Genomic DNA, 7011 nt, shown 5'->3' on the forward strand with positions numbered 1-7011 from the left:
CCTGAGGGGGCAAGATCAGGGTTGTAGGGCGGATGGAGTAACATTTCCCAAGGGAATTCTCATAGGACACCCCTTGCTACTCTCCTGAAGGGGGAGGGGGAGGGGGTCGGGGTGGGGGAATTCCTCCATGCAACTTTCCTGGATGTTTTTCTCACGCATATAGGTTTCCGTCTTAACATTTCTTCCTCACCAGCCCCTGTGATCATTTTGTACCCTTCTAGAAAATTCTATCAAGATGATCCCTTTAGAATCAAAGAAGAACAGAGCCCCTGGAAGCTACCATTTTGATTGAACCCTTTTTTCCCCTTCAGGCACCCCAACGAGACTGAGATGCGTGTATGAGGGAACATGTCTGCAGTCACCCACTGAGCACAGAGACAGGTTTAACCAGGTTTTGTTCAGAATAAATGCGAGCATGTATGGAAGGGCAATACTTTTTGACGGACACACTTCACAGGCTACCAGACTTTTGCCATAGGGATTTTGAGTGTTCTCGTTTACATTCTTAGGTATTTGGGGGGCGGAGAGGTGGGATTGGCTGCTATTTTGAATAATATCTTGTTTTCCATTTTGTTTTTACAACCGGATCTTACAGAAGGGATGTGATGAATTTTTAAATCTGGCAATTTGGCTGAACGTTCTCTTTAGGGCTAGAATTTTCTGTTGATTCTCTTTGCACCTCCTTTTCTCTGCTTGCATGATGTTCTCTATCCATCGAGTTGTTGTAATTTTTGTTTTCTTTCTGTGGATGTGTAATCCATACTGAAGTTTTTGATCTTCATCAGCAAGCGCTTCAATCCCCTTCACTTTCAGCAAGGAAGGCTGCGTCACCTGCACATCACAGGCTAGTAAGAAGCCTCCCTCCAATCCTGATGCTGCGTTCTTCTTTCTTCATATAGCCCAGTTTGGCAGATTATTTACTCAGCATGCAGATTGAATTAGCACGGTGAAAGGATACAACCCTGACGTATACCTCTCCTGATTTTCAACCTGCAACACCCCTTGATCTATTCAAATGATTGCCTTGATCTATTCAAATGATTGCCTCTTGGTCTACATTCAGTTCCCACATGAGTAGAGTTAAGTATTCTGAAATTCCCATTCCTAGAAATGGCATCTGTGGGAAACAGAAAGATTTCTCCCAAGTCGTCTCCCCAAATAGATGTTAGACTTAGGACACTGCTTGCAGCAAATGGAAAATGATTGCCAACTTACCTCCCTGAAGGCTTTCAATTGCCAGACTACTGTCTGGTCCCACCACAGGTAGAGCCCGATCCCTGCTGTTAAGGACAGTTGGCTTGACTAACCAAGAGAAAGCTCAGAAACCCTCACAGCAGTGTGTTGATTTTAAAAAGCAGGAGCCTCTTATTGAAAGAGTTTTTATCAGGAAGTTTTAACCTAAATAGTCAAGAAATTCAAATTGGTACTGGGGTTGATCAGAGTTGTGAAGTAAAGCTAAAAGCTGTAATTTAATCAGAAAGTATTAAGAGTGGTAATTGGGATCTGCTACCTAAAGAACTATGGGACGTTTACTAGCAAAGTCCAACCTAAATTCTCAAGGTGTTGCTGGAATTATTGATCAGGATTATGAAGAAGAAATTAAGGCAGTGATTAATTCTGATATACCATGGTTTATAAAGGAAGATTGCTTAAGCCAATTTTTGCTTCCCTGCATGTCTAGAGTAAAAATTTATACCTATCAGGAAAGAGTACTTGAGAAATTTGACCATCCTTTAAATCAAGGGGTCATTTGGAATGCTGTTGTGGGGAAACAACAGCGCCCCCACATGGAATTATAAATTGGAGGAAAGAGGTCTTTAAATTCTGGACATGAGGTCATTTCCTTAGGGCCTAAGACCCGCCCACTAATTCCCTCTAAATCCAGTTTGAAAGGAATGAGTGAAGTTAAACGAGAGAGAATATTGCAAGATTGTAAAATCCTACAGTGTAAGAAGCCTAAAGAACATTATGGCTTAATTGAAACTGTAACCATATTGGTAAACTTGGAGAAAAAATGTCTGTTTGGTAAATTATTTCAAGAACAGCTGAACAAATTTATTAAGAATTTTTTTCTGTCTTTCAAATCATCCCAAGTGTGGTCAGAAGTTCTCCCAATTTGTCAGCTCTCTTGATCCTCTGAGAGCTGGCAGACAACATTTACATAACAATGAAGGCTATCTAACTAGTAGTTTTACTGGTTCAAAACCAAACAAGTTAAATGCGATTGCCAGCAGAGCTGTAATATTTGCATGGTTAAAACAGAAGGGAGAGAACAGAAATCTTATATGTGACAACGTTCATATGGTTGTTCTAACCAAAAATTCGTTCTCCTTACTAAAAGCTTGTAACAAAATTAGGGCAGATAAACACATTTTCACTTCTACAGAGAAAATGGATCCTAAGAAGTCCCAGGAAGATGGAAATCGCGTTTGGGATCCAGGTCCATTTGTCACCTGGAGAAAGGGCTATATACATTTATGTTTTTGCAGAATAGAGCTGATGAACTCTCCTTAGGAGGACGCAACCATGTTTGGAGAAAGATGGACAAGAAGGAGGTGAAGAAACCACAAAACCCTAATCATAATTCTTTTTCCAGATTGCTGACACCCCGAAGGGAGGGGCTGTTTGCTTACGTTTTTACAGGCAAAGGAGATAGGTAGATTCCTTTTCAGCCAGCAAGGCCCAGAAAAAAGGAGGGAAGCTGATACTGTGACCTGACCCTGTCCTGCTACTGAGTTTATCCAAAATGTCAAGAAAACCTCTCAGATTCCTGAGAATGGCGACTGATGACTGCTGAGATATTTCTTCCATTGCTGATGCTGTCTAAGGGACTCTCTGGGACTCTATCATAACTGAACAGCTTTTGCAATAGTGACTGGACTATTATTACAGACTGTTCTTTTGCTGAAAGATCAAGATTTTGGACTTGCCAATTAATGCTATGATGTGATTGGAATGTAGCTGATTTTTGTATAACCCCTTTCCCATATAATAAGACATTGCATGATTGGGATTTGATTAGGAAACATTTACAAGGGTTTAAGGGAAACATTTCACTAGATGTTGATCAGCCTAAAAAGGATATTTTCTATACACTCAAAGACAAGCTTGAGGCATCTCCTGGCTCTGATATGATTAAGCAATTGGTGAATGGCATGGAAGGGTTGGATCCTCGAGCTTGGGCTAAAAGCATTTCACATATCTTAAGTTCCAGTCTGACTGTGTTGCTTATCATCATAATTTTGATGCTTGCAGTCTCGTGCTGCTTCTACAGGAAGCTAAGAGATATGAAGAGAGACCATGTTGCCTTTGTGACACTATTAAACCTTAAATGTAAAGCAGAAGGAGGAAATGTGGGATACTAGCACTGAGGGAAATAAAACTGGGACTTATTCCCTGACTGGTATGCAGGGAATCTGGAAGACTAGTATTCCATGGCAGGAAGACCGCCACTCCAGTAGTTGGAGATATAGTCTGAGTACATGTTCCTGCGGTAGTCTATCATTTTCACAGTTTCTCCCCTTAAAGATGTGCTGCCTTCAAGTGAGCAAATGGTTGATTTTATCTCCCCATCGAAGCAGACATTCCTATTGGCTCCATTTCCTCCCGCCACGGCATCCGATCCCTCTCTCCCTTCCTCTAATAGCAGATGAGCACAAGGGGACTTTATCCCTCATGCTTGAATTCAAAATGTTTGCTAGAAGCCTGAATTTTTAACTATATTAATTGGATCATGAAGTTTTGCCTTGACAGCTTTGAATGTATAGAAAATAACCATGTCACCCATGTGGCTCTTCTGAATTTTATATATAAAACAAAAGGGGAATTGTGGGAAACAGAAAGATTTCTCCCAAGTCGTCTCCCCCAAATATATGTTAGACTTAGGACACTGCTTGCAGCAAATGGTAAATGATGGTCAAGTTACCTCCCTGAAGGCAGTCAGTTGCCAGACTACTGTCTGGTCCCACTACAGGTAGGACCAGCTCCCTGCTGTTAAGGACAATGGGCTACTTCTCCCTAAAGGCTTGCAACCATTAACCTGGTTCCCATAGGTGGGGTTTACACCCTATTGATAATGGTTTCTATAGAGATCCAGAGAACAGGTCAAACCTGCTCAGTGACACCCAAAGTTAGGCTGCCATCCTGAGTCTAGGATCCGCCCATCTTGTCACATGTGTGCCCCCAATCCCTCCTCTTCCTATTGCGTGTATATCCCTAGACTGTCCCCCTCTCATTGCTGTATAACCTCTAGTGCAACCCCTTCCTGTGACATATGTCTTCACCTGTAATTAGGGGGCTTGCGTGCCCCCACCAAAGATATAAAAGCCTGGGTTAGCAATAAAGAGCTCTCTCTGGCTCCCCCCTTGGCCTCTCATTGGTTCCCTCTCTCCTCTCCCATCCTCGCTCCCCTGTTCTCTTTCCCCTGTCCCCCTTCCCCTCCATCTCTCGCCACGTGGACCACCAAGCGGGGCTGAGGTGAGCATGCTACTATGAAATGTGTCTGACTCCATTATTTCAATCTCTCTTCTATCTCTCATGCTCTCGATGACTTTATTATAATTTTTATATATCTCAACTGTGCAATTGAGCCTATCAAACCCGCGATTAGTTGAGGGGGGCTGGCATTTCCCCCACAGGCATCCATAATTTGTTACAATCCACACAGCCTTTCCATAGTCAATAAAACACAGGGAAACATCTTTCTGGTGTTCTCTGCTTCCAGTCAAAGTCCCTCTGATAATAGCAACCCCACCTGTCCTTCTACATCCTCTTCTAAATCTGGTTTACATTTCTGGAAGCTCCCTGTCAATGTACTGCTGCAACTATTTTTTAATTATCCTCAGGAAAACTTTACTTATTTGTGATATTAATGATTTCTGCGTTCAACAATTTCTGCATTCTCTTGCCCTTCTTTGTTTGGAATGGGTACAACCGTGGATCTCTTTGGAAAATTTTATTATTAATAGGGATTTCATAGATAGATCATTCCATAGTTCAGTCACAGTGAGCAGTATTTTACAATTGCTACCACATCAGTTTCCAAACATTCTTTTTTTTTTTTTCTGGACTCCTTGACATCATCTCCCTTTTACCTGACCCCCCCACTGTACTCCCCACCACCCCTGCCCCTCAAAACCCTTATTTTACTTGCCGTCTCTATAGATCTATTAGTCCTGAGTTGCATGTACTGAAAAACAGAACAGCATCTAACACTTCAAGAGTGTGACCTCTAATGATATGACAGCTCTGAGAGACCTTAATAAGAACGAACAAAAACAAAACAAAAATGCAGAACATGTTGAAAACCAGATCAGGCCCAGCGTGCATCAGTGGGGGGACCAACTGGTAAAGTTTTAACTGTTCATGTCAGCTTTATGCCTCTGATCTTCTATCCTTATCTCTCCCCTTACCCTCCCTAACTCCCCTTACCCCACCTTCTCAGGTGTGGATAGAGGGAGTTCACCGGAGCCTTGTTTCCTATGTAGTTCCCACAAAAGAATCCTGGGTTCCCACTGTCATCCATAGCCTCCTGCAAACCGGCAATGCTATCAGCTCCCCATTTCTCCTTCCTCACCCCCTCTCTTCCAGTATCCTCTGAACCATCACTCCTGTAACTATTTCTGAAGGGTTATCCATCTTGACTTTCATGTGTCCATGATCTTAAATATACAAATGAACAGACACAAATGTAACATGATTAATGAGGTTAAACAGAAGCCATAATAGCAAGAGGAGGAAATATTTAGGAACTAGAGGATTGTTATGTGGTTCATCAGTGCCATATTGCACCCCTGAATTTGTCATCGATTCCACGTGGCTCTTCTGAGAGGGGCTGCCCAATTATCTTACAGGTGAGTTTTGGGTCTCCACTACATCCATGCCCCTTCACATCGATTTGGTTGTGTGTTTTTGAACTTCTGCTACCTTTTCCCGTCAACCCTTCATGATCACACAGGCTGGTGTGCTTCTTCCATGTGGACGTTGTTGCTTCCCTGCTAGATGGCTGCTTGTTTAACTGCAATCCTTTAAGACCCCAGCTGCTATGTGTTTTGATACATAGCTGGGCACCATCAGCTTTCTTCACCACATTTGTTTATGCACCCATTTTGTCTTTGTGTCAGAAAGGTGAGTACCATATAATGCCATATTACATGATAAAATTATTATATTATATTATATTATATTAACAAACCACTCTTGTACTGAGGCAAGATTTAAGTAGAAGCCTACAGTCCAGCTATGGATCTCTTCCAGTCAGTTGTCAGAGTAGTTGTGTTCCAAATTTATAACATAGATTAGTGAGGACTTCCAGCATTGCATATATTTGTTGTAACCTTTCTCTTGACATTCTGTCAACTCCTGGCGCCTTGTTTTGAAACAAAGTCTTCGGTAAAGACTGGATTTCTTCCTTCAATACCATTGGTTCTTGATCTCAAGTAGGTGAACCATGTCTGTTTGATATGGTGACCCTGCGTTGGTGCTTCCTGCATCATTCACGATTTTGTCAGAGAACCCTTCGATACTTTATATTGAGGTTTGGCTGTTTGCTTCAGGTTTTGTTTTGTTTTTTCCCCCAGTTTGAGAAAGACTGAGTGTGTTGTTCCCTTTTTGTTTTCTAACTCCAAGCCTTTGCATGTTTCATGATAATACTTTATTTTGTCTTTTTGAGTGACTCTTGAAGTCTCTTCACCTCTTTTATTTCAGCATGTCTTCCATTCCCTTTAGCTAGTCTACTCTCAAGAGCAAGTTTCAGTCCTTCCTGATGTCCATTTTGGTCTCTCTCTCTCTCTCTCTCTTTCTTACTTTGCTTTTTTCATGTATGATGTTCTTGATACCATCCCATAACTTGCCTGGTCTTAAGTTGTTGGGATTCAATGTGTCAAATCTATTCTAGAGAAAGGCTCTAAGTTCAGGAGGCAAACACTCAAAATTGCACCTTGGCTAGGTGTGTTCGTTTTCATTTACAGTGAACCCTCGCCACTTCGCGCTTCGACTTCCGCGGCTTCACTC

The 7011-nt window shown here is 42.0% G+C and overlaps 1 protein-coding gene across 3 annotated transcripts in view; it reads right to left on the reverse strand.

Moving 5' to 3' along the window:
- LOC101663896 (SEC14-like protein 4) overlaps positions 1 to 7011 on the reverse strand; it is a 20564-nt gene that overhangs the window by 8570 nt on the left and 4983 nt on the right. The gene's annotated exons all lie outside the window — the stretch shown is intronic.

This window comes from Echinops telfairi, unplaced genomic scaffold (assembly GCF_000313985.2).
Source record: "Echinops telfairi isolate 266 unplaced genomic scaffold, ASM31398v2 ScPeMD7_29;HRSCAF=101, whole genome shotgun sequence".
Lineage (NCBI taxonomy): Eukaryota > Metazoa > Chordata > Mammalia > Afrosoricida > Tenrecidae > Echinops > Echinops telfairi.